The sequence below is a fragment of the Macaca thibetana genome, chromosome 9 (assembly GCF_024542745.1).
Source record: "Macaca thibetana thibetana isolate TM-01 chromosome 9, ASM2454274v1, whole genome shotgun sequence".
NCBI lineage: Eukaryota > Metazoa > Chordata > Mammalia > Primates > Cercopithecidae > Macaca > Macaca thibetana.
The window spans coordinates 96,180,809-96,192,869 of NC_065586.1; the positions used below are offsets into that span (position 1 = coordinate 96,180,809).

Consider the following 12,061-nt stretch of genomic DNA (forward strand, 5'->3'; position numbering starts at 1 on the left):
AACTAAGATGTTCTTCGGTAAATACATGAATAACTAAACTGTGGTGCATCCAGATAATGGAATAGTATTCAGTGCTAAAAAGAAATGTGCTATCAAATCAAGAAAAGACAGGGAGGAAACTTAAATGCATATTATTAGGTGAAAGAAGCCAATCTGAAAGGGTGATAGATGGTATGATTCCAACTATAGGACATTTTGGAAAAGGCCAAAGTATGGAGACAGCAAAAAAGATCAGTGTTTGCCAGGGCTTGGCAGGAGGGAGGGATAAATAGGCAGAGCACAGGGGATTTTCAAGGCAGGAAACTATTCTGTTTGACACTATAATGGTGGGTACCTGGTCATTACACATTTGTCCAAACTCACAGAATGTACAACATCATGAGAGAACCTAAGTAAACTATTGTCTCTGGATGATGATGACATGTCAATGCAAGTTCATCAGTTGTAACAAATGGACCCTCTGGTGTGAGAGGTCAGTAGTGGGGGACATGTGTACATATGTAGGGGCAGGAGGTACATGAGGACTCTCTGTATTTTCCACTCAGTTTGGGTGTGAACCTCAAACTGCTCTAAAAAGTAAAATCTATTTTTAAAAAAGTTACCTCTGCTCCCCTTCTCTGCATTATTTTTCTATACAGCATTTATAATACTATGATGCTATATATATATATTTATATATATATAACAGGTTGAGTATCCCTAATCCAAAAATCTGAAATCTGAAAAGCTCCAAAAATCAAAACTTTTTGAGTGCCAACATGACGCCACAAGTGGAAATTTCCACACTTTACCTCATGTAATGGATTGCAGTCAAAATGCAATCAAAACTTTGTTTTATGCACAAAATTATTAAAAGCAGTGTATAAAGTTTACCTTCAGGCCCATATAAGATGCATATGAAACATAGATTTCATGTTTAGACCTGGGACCCTTCTCCAAGATATCTCATTATGTAAATGCAAATATTCCAAAATCATGGCCAGGTGCGGTGGCTCACACCTGTAAACCCAGCACTTTGGGAGGCTGAGGCAGGTGGATCACCTGAGGTCAGGAGTTCAAGACCAGCCTGGGCAACATGGTGAAACCCCATCTCTACTAAAAACACAAAAATTAGCCGGATGTGATGGTGCACCTCTGTAATCCCAGCTACTCATGAGGCTGAGGCAGGAGAATCACTTGAACCCAGGAGGCAGAGGTTGCAGTGAGCCAAGATCACATCACTGCACTCCAGCCTGGGTTACAGTGAGACTCTGACACACACACACACACACACACACTCCAAAATCTTAAAAAAATCTGAAATCTGAAACACTTCTGGTCCCAAACATTTTGATAAGGAATACTTAACATGTGTTGACTTGTTTTGGTTTTGTCTGACTCTCCTTATTAGAATTGTTTAAGTTATACAGGGTCAGGGTTTTTTCCCATCTTTTGTTCATGGCAATGCTCCTAGACTCAAAAGGGCACCCTGTCAAACAGTATGGCTCATAGAATGTTTATCTAAGAAATTAGGGCGAAGGCTTACCATCAGATAAATGTCCTATACTGCTTCTTGTGTACTAGATAATATGTTTTTGCAATGAATTTATGGAGATAATATCTTTCCCCCAAACAGCACTTCCAAAGGTATGAATATCAGCCAGGGTAGCCAAGCTGGCTGCATCAGAGCTGGGTGTTGGGGAGAGGAGTGGAGATCACTCTCTAGAGAGGATCACAAAGCCTCCCATGGATCATTTAGTGTAAAATAATAGTAATCATATCCAAGGGCATTTATTACTTTTTTTTTTTTTAAGCAGAGTCTTGCTCTGTTGCCCAGGCTGGAGTGCAGTGGTGCAATCTTGGCTCACTGCAACCTCCACCTCCCAAGTTCAAGCGATTCTCCTGCCTCAGCCTCCTGAGTAGCTAGGACTACAGGCATGTGCCACCACACCCAGTTAATTTTTGTATTTTTAGTAGAGACTGGGTTTTGCCATATTGTCCAGGCTGGTCTCGAACTCCTGACCTCAGGTAATCCAATTTATTGCATTTTTACATTTCCATGTCTTGCTTTTTGGTGTTATATGCTGGGGGCATTGGAAGCCTTCCAATTGAAGTATGTTCTGACCCCAGGATTTTCTCATTCACTAGAATTCAACCAATATCTCAAGTTAGGTCAACATCCTCACTACCTGCTCTGCAGTGCTCCAGTCCTAAAGCAAGAGGATATCTGTCTTGTACGACAGGAATAAACAACCAAAAGTGGCTCCATGATGTGAAGAACTAAGAAAGGCCGAGGAGAGGCTGCTGGCCCGCAGTGGTCTGAGACGCAGAACCTGGCCTAGAGATGGCCAGCCTCGGAATCAAAGCCCCTTATCTTGGAGAGAGATGCAAGGGCGTCCTTGGGGTTTCGTTGCGGCCTATTCCCAATCACGGGAAGGGGAGTTGGGCTGGGAGAAGCCTTCCCCTGTGTGACTTTTCTTCCACACCAAAAAGAAAATCAGGCAAGTGACACATATTGCAAGAGCCAAGCAGCGAGTTCCAGCAACTCCATTTCACTCCTGGGTGTTAGCAACCATCTGGGTCGCTAGTCAGAAAGCAACAGCTGAGAGAGGAGCAGCTGGAACCAGTCTGTCCCTGCCGGACAAAGGCTGCCCCAGGTTCTTGGACTTGGAAAAAAAATGGAAAGAGGTTTTGAGTTTGTTGACTTTGCTGAAACTTGAGATTAAGAAGATTCAGAAGGGTTCATCTCTTTCCTACCTCTTATTCAGAAACTCTGCAACTTTTCTCTTTGAATTTCTAAGCATCCCCATTATATGTACTTTTTCTTTTCAGCATTGATGATTCATTACATTTAAAACTTCATTTTATTCTTCATAGCTGTCTGAAACTGTTCAAATAATTAACTTCACAAATGGGAGAAAACAGGTCATATATTCTGAGATCTGATTTGGAAAGACACAGCTGTCAAAGTCATCCTCCTCAAACATCGTTTTTCTCATTTCTCTCATCAGTTAGAAGTCTACTGTGTTCTTGACAGTGAATTGAGGTATTTGAAAGAAAAGTGCACATGTCCATCAACAGATACATGGATAAATAAAATGTAGTTATATGCACAATGGAATATTATTCACCCTTAAGGAGGGATGACATTGTAACACATGCTACCCATGGATGAACCTTTAAAACACTATACTAAGTGAAATACGCCAGACAAAAAAGGACAAATATTGTATGATCCTGCTTATATGAGGTATCTTCAATAGGCAAATTCACAGAGCCAGAAGGTAGAATAGTGGTAGGTTACTAGGGGCTGGGAGGAGGAGGAAGGTAGGGAGCTATTGTTTAATAGTCACAGAGTTTCCGTTTGGGATGTTGAAAAATTTCTGAAAATTGATAATAGTGATGGTATTTATTGCCACTACTTGTAGAATTTAAACATGGTGGAAATGGTAAATTTTTTTGTTGTTTACATTTTGCCACAGTAAAGACAAAGAAAACATCTACTAACTTGGTAGTTGAGAAATGTTACCTCATTTTTATTTGCATTTAAAATAATGCCGTTATTGATTTATTTTTTGATTTTTAATAATAGCAAATTCTCCAAGATCCTGAGATTTATTCTTTGAGATAAATCTTACTATTAATGTCTCATGGTCTATACATTATTTTATGGGGAATTAAATCGTTACTATAATACATCTTTTAAAAAATCTAAAAAAAAAATCTACTGTGGTTTTCCTACTACTTATTGTAGCAAACACTGAAAATCTCTGCAGCACTAAAATTATTTATTAAATGCTTTCAACTCTGATATTTTTCTCTTATTTCAGAGCCATCCCTCTGTATTTCCCACAGCAGACTATTTACTTCCATTAAGTAGACTTGCTGATTAGCCTGCATTCACGTATCCACTAGCACAAGGACCAGGAGGATTTTTATGTAAAGGGCTTTAGGGCCCATGAGGATAGGGCCAGGGCTGAGGATGAGTTTGTGCATGGAGAAAAACCAAGGTAAAGAGAATCAGCTGGGGACCTCACATATATTTGTCTTACTTTTGGTACCTTCTGTGAAACCAACATCCACTGGTGTTTTTGCTGTTTCTGTGAGTATACACTTGCAGACATTTCAGGGAAGTAAATTATTGACTTTGAAATACTGTGAAAAGTTAGAACTTTAATGTTGATTTGGATGTGGAAAGCAGGTGAATAAATAGAGGGAACTGGTAAACACGTTGGGTAAAGGGTACTTTGACAATGACCAAATCATGTCCATCTTCTGCTCAAAACTCTTGAAAGGTGGTTTTTTTTTTTTTTTTTTTTTCCTTTTTCCCACATCTTCTTTCCTTTTATTGAAAAACATTTTAGAAAATGTCAGTTAATAAAAAGTAGCAATGAATCAACAGGGATATACTAGTGGAAAACACATTATAAAATTAAAAATGCCATTGGCTTCTTCAATTGATTAAGAGCATACAATGTAACAGAAGGTCTGTTTTAAACAAATTTTCTTTTTTGGGGGGGAAATTTGCATTTTTAAAATTATTACACTTTAAGTTCTAGGGTACATGTGCACAACGTGCAGGTTTGTTACATATGTATACATGTGCCATGTTGGTGTGCTGCACCCATTAACTCGTCATTTACATTAGGTATATCTCCTAATGCTATCCGCCCCCCCTGCTCCCGCCACCCCATGACAGGCCCCAGTGTGTGATGTTCCCCTTCCTGTGTCCAAGTGATCTCATTGTTCAAGTCCCACCTATGAGTGAGAACATGCGGTGTTTGGTTTTCTGTCCTTGTGATAGTTTGCTGAGAATGATGGTTTCCAGCTTCATCCATGTCCCTACAAAGGACACGAACTCATCCTTTATTATGGCTGCCTAGTATTCCATGGTGTATATGTGCCACATTTTCTTAATCCAGTCTGTCACTGATGGACATTTGGGTTGGTTCCAAGTCTGCTATTGTGAATAGTGCCACAATAAACATACGTGTGCATGTGTCTTTATAGCAGCATGATTTATAATCCTTTGGGTATATACCCAGTAATGGGATGGCTGGATCAAATGGTATTTCTAGTTCTAGATCCTTGAGGAATCGCCACACTGTTTTCCACAATGGTTGAACTAGTTTACAGTCCCACCAACAGTGTAAAAGTGTTTCTATTTCTCCACATCCTCTCCAGCACCTGTTGTTTCCTGACTTTTTAATGATTGCCATTCTAACTGGTGTGAGATGGTATCTCATTGTGGTTTTGATTTGCATTTCTCTGATGGCCAGTCATGATGAGCATTTTTTCATGTATCTGTTGGCTGCATAAATGTCTTCTTTTGAGAAGTGTCTGTTCATATCCTTTGCCCACTTTTTGATGGGGTTGTTTGATTTTTTCTTGTAAATTTGTTTAAGTTCTTTGTAGATTCTGGATATTAGCCCTTTGTCAGATGGGTAGATTACAAAAATTTTTCTCCCATTCTGTAGGTTGCCTGTTCACTCTGATGGTGGTTTCTTTTGCTGTGCGAAGCTCTTTAGTTTAATTAGATCCCATTTGTCAATTTTGGCTTTTGTTGCCATTGCTTTTGGTGTTTTAGACATGAAGTCCTTGCTCATGCTTATGTCCTGAATGGTACTGCCTAGGTTTTGTTCTAGGGTTTTTATTTTTAGGTCTAACATTTAAGTCTTTAATCCATCTTGAATTAATTTTCGTATAAGGAGTAAGGAAAGGATCCAGTTTCAGCTTTCTGCATATGGTTAGCCAGTTTTCCCAGCACCATTTATTAAATAGAGAATCCTTTCCCCATTTCTTGTTTTTGTCAGGTTTGTCAAAGATCAGATGGTTGTAGATATGTGGTATTATTTCTGAGGGCTCTGTTCTGTTCCATCAGTCTATATCTCTGTTTTGGTACTAGTACCATGCTGTTTTGGTTACTGTAGCCTTGTAGTACAGCGTTTTAAACAAATTTTCTAAAGCGATGTATTTTTAAAATTCTCCCCATCCTCTATGTACACACTCACAAAAACAAAAACAATGTGTGAAGGAAACCTGTCATACACAAGAAGTTGTATCCTGAATTCTTCAGGGAAACAGATATTGAAATAGGAATTAAAAAGAGTCAGCAACAGATTAATTATATATATATAGTATTTATTTATATTTTTATATATTTATATATTTTTATATAAATATATAAAATATATGACTATATTATATACAATGTATATTTATATATAAATATATATTTTGTAATATTTTACAATTATATATTTATATATAATATATTCATATATACATATATTTTTATATATTTATATACATTTATGTATTTATATAATATAAATTTATATACAAATATATAAATATATAAAAATTATATATATTTATGTATTTATATTTATATATAATATATATATTTATATATATATTTTTTTGAGATGGAGTCTCGCTCTGTTGCCCAGGCAGAAGTACAGTGGCACAATCTCAGCTCTGCAGCCTCCGCCTCCTGGATTCAAGCGATTCTCCTGTCTCAGACTCCCAAATAGCTTGGATTACAGGCACCTGCCACCACACCCAGCTAATTTTTGTATTTTTAATAGAGACAGGGTTTCACCATGTTGGCCAGGCTGGTCTTGATCTCCTGACCTTGTGATCCACCCACCTTGGCCTCCCAAAGTGCTGGGATTACAGGCATGAGCCAGCACGCCTAGCCTAATAATATTTTTAAATTGAGTCTTCAAGTGCTGCGTGACACAAAGCTATACTATATACAGTACTGCTAGGTACAAAGGAAAAAATCTGTACCGCTTTTAGCAAAAGTGCTTTTCCAGAAAAGCAAATCAAAACAATGTAATCAGCAGACCAAGGAGGCTACAGCCAGACATCAGGGCTACACCTTCTCATATCTTGCTAGAAGATCCTATTTATCCAGAATAAAATTTCAGGACAAAACAGGGACATTTTAAACATTTCTTACTTCACCCATTTAAAATTTTCTGTATTTTCAGCATGATCCAGCAAAAAGAGGGCTGCTGTGAGAACTGGCTATTTTATTTTCTTTCTGTGGTGAGACTGTCATGGAGCCTGGATATTTTAGGCTCTTATACATCCCTGACCAGTGTCCCACCATGGTCAAAAAACTTAGCGATGAAGTTGGTGAACTCGTATTCCTGCAGCTGCCTTCTTCTCCCATTGAGGAAGGTCAGCTGCCAAATACCAGGATCCACTCCTGCAGGATCCTTCCTGTGCACCACAAGGAAGATGCTCTTCTTATGTGAGCTATAAATGGTCATGGCCGGGCACCGTGGGTCATGCCTGTAATCCCAGTACTTTGGGAGGCCAAGGCGGGCAGATCACTTGAGGCCAGAAGTTCAAGACCAGCCTGGCCAACATGGCGAAACCCCGTCTCTACTAAAAACACAAAAATCAGCCAGGCATGGTGACATGCGCCTATAATCCCAGCTACTCGGGAGGCTGAGGCACAAGAATCACTTGAACCTGGGAGATGGAGGTTGCAGTGAGCCAAGATTGTGGCACTGCACTCCAGCCTGGGTGATACAGCAAGACTCTGACTCAAAAGATAAAAAAAGAACTAAGTGGTCAGAATCCCCATCATCACAAAATAGGATAGGATGCACATGGCCAAAAAGGGCTTGGACTCTGGAAAGGGGTACATAGAATCCCAAATCAAAGCCACTATGGCAAGGAAACAGGAGTACATTCAGATGATGAGGCAAATGTCAATGAGACCAAAATTCTCCCCCTACTGGTATTTTTCCAGAAGTACCTTTCCGGCAGAATCATCCAGAGTTTTTCATAGCGGATCCATCCCACTTGTCAGTTTTTCCACGCTTCTCATCCGTCTTCCACTTAGCCAACAAGCCACTGAGGCTACTGCCTCCGCCACCACTTCTCCTGCCCTGGGCAGCTGCTGCCATCTTGTCACAAAAAGCTTTGTTTGAAAGGTTTTGTTTCCAACCTTTGGGCAAAACCACCAATGGGTAATAAGACTTGGAAGGCCCACCATGCTCTACCTTGCCCTTCCCCTCTTCTCACACCACCTCTTCGGTCTCATGTTTCGGTGCTCCCATTCTCACTAATAATGTTGTGCCTATGTTGAATATTTTTTACCATTTCTGGAAGGTTCTTGAACTGAGGTCTTCATGCTATTACTCAGTCCTTTAAAAAAAAACAACTTGAGATATAATTCATATGCCATACAATTTATAATTTAAAGTATACAGTTCAATAGTTTTTATTATTTTTTTAATTTTTATTTTTTGAGATGGAGTCTTGCTCTGTCGCCCAGGCTGGAGTGCAGTGGCACGATCCTGGCTCACTGTAACCTCTGCTCCTGGGTTCAAATGATTCTCCTGCCTCAGCCTCCCCCAGTAGCTGGAATTACAGGCGGACGCCACCATGCCCAGCTAATTTTTTTGTATTTTCAGTAGAGACAGGATTTCACCATGTTGGCCGGGCTAGCCTCAAGCTCCTGACCTCAAATGATCTGCCCACTTCAGCCTCCCAAAGTGCTGGGATAACAGGCGTGAGCCATCGCACCCAGCCTCAATAGTTTTTAGTGTATACAGAATTATGCAACTACCACCAAAATCAAATTTTAATATCTCTTCAGTACCCCAAGAAGAAACCCCATGCCCAGTAGTAGCCACTCAATTCCCTCTCCTTCCAGCCTCAGGCAACCACCAGTCTTTTTGTCCATATAGATGTGTCTATGATGAACATTTAATATAACTAGGACTTGGCTTCTTCCACTTAGCCTAATGTTTTCAAGGCTTATTCGTGTTGTAGCATGCATCAGTACTTCATTCCTTTTTTATAGAATATTCCATCATATGGATATACCACATTTGATTTATCCATTCATCAGGTGATGGACACTTTGGGGTTGTGTCCACTTTCTGGCTACTATGCATAACACTGCTATGAACATTCATGTGCAAGTCTTCGGGTGGACATGTTCCCATTCTTTTGGGTAGATACCCAGAAGTGAGATTGCTGGATCGTATGTTAACTCTCTGTTTAACATTTTGAGAAACTGTAAAATGTTTTCTAAAGCAGTTCCCTCATTTTACATTCCTACCAGCAAATTATGCAGATTCCAATTGCTTCACTTCCTTGCCCACACTAGTTACTGCCTTATTATAGCCATCCTAGTGGGTGTGAAGTGGCTATCTTGTTGCATTCCGCTAATGACTAAAGATGTTGACCATCTTTTTCATGTTTTTATTGACTATTTGTGTATATTGTCTGGAGAATGTCTGTTGAGATCCTTTGCCCATTTTATTAAGTTGTTATTCCCCGATCTTTAACTGGCTTATTCTCTTTCTCATTCTTTATCTTCTCCCTCTTTTTTCAGACCCTACTAGCACTGCATTCCTCCCACTTTGATAAGTTTCTCAAGTGCTTTGGTTAAGGCCTACTTTCCCACCAGACTGTTTTTTTTTTTTTTTTTTTTTTGAGACAGAGTCTTACTCTGTCCCCCAGGCTGGAGTGCAGTGGCATGATCTCGGCTCACTGCAACTTCCGCCTCCCAGGTTCAAGTGATTCTCCTGCCTCAGCCTGCCAAGTAGCTGGGACTACAGACACACACCACCATGCCCGGCTAATTTTTGTATTTTTAGTAGAGACGGGGTTTCACCATATTGGCCAGGCTGGTCTCAAACTCCTGACCTTGTGATCCGCCCGCCTCTGCCTCTCAAAGTGCTGTGATTACAGGCATGAGCCACCACGTCCAGCCCGAGACTGTTGATTCTAAGAGAGCAGAGACTATGTCTGTCTTACTCACTGTTGTTCATTACTAGCCCATTACTTTATACATTTTAGGTTTCTTGGCACATATCAGGTACTCAACAAACATCTGTCGAATTGTATTTAATGTGATTTTCACAGTTTCTCTTGTGTCAGTAGGGTTGCTGTCTCCATTGAAAAGGTTTTTTTGGGTCACCTCCTCTCTAACCATTTGTGGTCCTGTCTCCTACCAGTGGAAGGTTGTCCCAGAGGCTATTAATTCTTGTGCCTGAGTTGAGCATATGTTTGGACTAACTGCAGCCTCCATAGTGTTGGAGGATCCCTAGGGTGAAAAGCAGTAAGTGCAGCTCATGTGTGAGGTGAGACGCAGTCAGAGGAAAGTGAGTTGATGCCTCATGGAACTGTCTACCATGGCCACAGCTGGAATTAGAGGTGGGGTGGAGCGGAATTGTGATAGGGCGCCAGAGGCATCAGACACACCTAGTGTGTCAGAACCTGCCTTATGTGTCTGAAATCCAGTTACAGTTATTGTGCCTATTAAGATGCACTCTGACAGACTTATATATGGAGAAAACCAAGGCAATTTTGTTTAGGACAAATTGCCTTTCGACCCCTGCATCAACCACTTATGGAATGTGTTTTTAATTCCTGGGAAGGGATGTGACCTTGGCCCGGGGCAGGGGTCTTTAGCTGAGGAAAATTTCTGCAGAGCAACTCTGCTAAAAGCTGTCACCATGAACACTCCCAGCAACTGGGAGAATGAGTGGTTCACATCTGCAAACGGGATCTGGGGGTTGTGCCATCAGCCCTGCACTGTTCACCTCCACTTGCTTTGTAACACAAATAAGGAGAGCTGCTCCCCCAGGCTCCAAAGGGCTGATCTTTCTGGAATCAGCTGTCATACTGCTCAGCTTACTGAGAGCACCTCTGCCAAGCCCTGCAGAGGGCAGAGAAGTCACCCATAGGTCACCACTTCACACATGAACCATCTGATTATCCCTTTTCCTGACCTTGACTGCAGGGCCTACAAATCTCTAAACATCCTCTAAAATCTCCCCTCAATTTAGAGCTTCCATCACCCTAAACGTAATGGCTTCAAAGGCAAATATAAAGGGCTGTGGTAAACTTGGATCTGGAATATGACAGGTTCAAATCCTTTGCCACTCATATTCATGGGATCTTGAGTAATGTAATCTCTCTAGATCTCAGCTACGAAATGAAGTAACAGTAGAGCCTCATAAGGTTTGCAATGGACAGCTCCTCATGCCTCTTGGCACTGCTGAGGCAAGGGGACCCAGTAAACTGCATTTTGAAATGCAATAGTAAGTGCTTCTCCCACTGCCTGGAACATACTCCACCATCACCATTGCTCTCTTCAGCTGGCTGGCTGCCTCCTGTCCATCCTTACAAAAATGTGGCTCTGGTCAGACATTGCTTCCTAGAATCCACAAGGCTGGGCTGATCTTTACCGGTACCCCACAGCACCCAGTGAATACCCTGCTTACTTACCACACTATCACACTTGCCTACTTACTTGCTGTACTGCCCCATCTCTCTCTCTCTCTCTCTCTCTCTCTCACACACACACACACACACACACAAGGCTATATGGCTTTTTGTTTCCTCAGCAACTAGCACACAGTAGATGCTCAATAAATATTTGTAGGAAGACGACTTTTTTTTTTTTTTTTTGGCATTTTTAGTAGAAACAGGGTTTCACCATGTTAGCCAGGCTGGTCTCAAACTCCTGACCTCAGTTGATTCGCCTGCCTCGGCCTCCCAAAGTGCTGGGATTACAGGCGTGAGCCACCAAGCCCCGCCGGAAGGACACTTTTTTTAAAATTAAAAAAAAAAAAAAAAGTAGAAAAACTGATTGGAAAGACAGGTACTAATTCAGAAGAAATATGGTAAGGGAGACAAGTAAAACATTCTGAGTTACGGTCTATGTCAAAATAGACACTAGAAGTGAGTAATGAATGAACAGTAAATTTGTTTGTTTGTTTGTTTTGAGACGGAGTCTTGCTCTTTTGCCCAGGCTGAAGCGCAGTGCCTCGATCTTGGTTCACTACAACCTCCACCTCCCAGGTTCAAGTGATTCTTCTGCCTCAGCCTCCCAAATAGCTGGGATTACAGGCATGTGCCACCACAGCTGGCTAATTTTTGTATTTTTAGTACAGATGAGGTCTCACCATGTTTATCAGGCTGGTCTTGATCTCCTGACCTCACGACCAGCCTGCCACAGCCTCCCAAATGCTGGGATTACAGGCGTGAGCTACTGCGCCTGGCCCAGTAAATTCATTTTAAGTGTTTATACCAGGGCAGA

The 12,061-nt window shown here is 41.0% G+C and overlaps 1 pseudogene; it reads right to left on the minus strand.

Annotated features, from left to right (window-relative positions):
* Positions 1-7,019: 7,019 nt before the first annotated feature.
* On the minus strand, positions 7,020-8,021 carry LOC126962652 (signal peptidase complex subunit 2-like; annotated as a pseudogene).
* Positions 8,022-12,061: the final 4,040 nt, after the last annotated feature.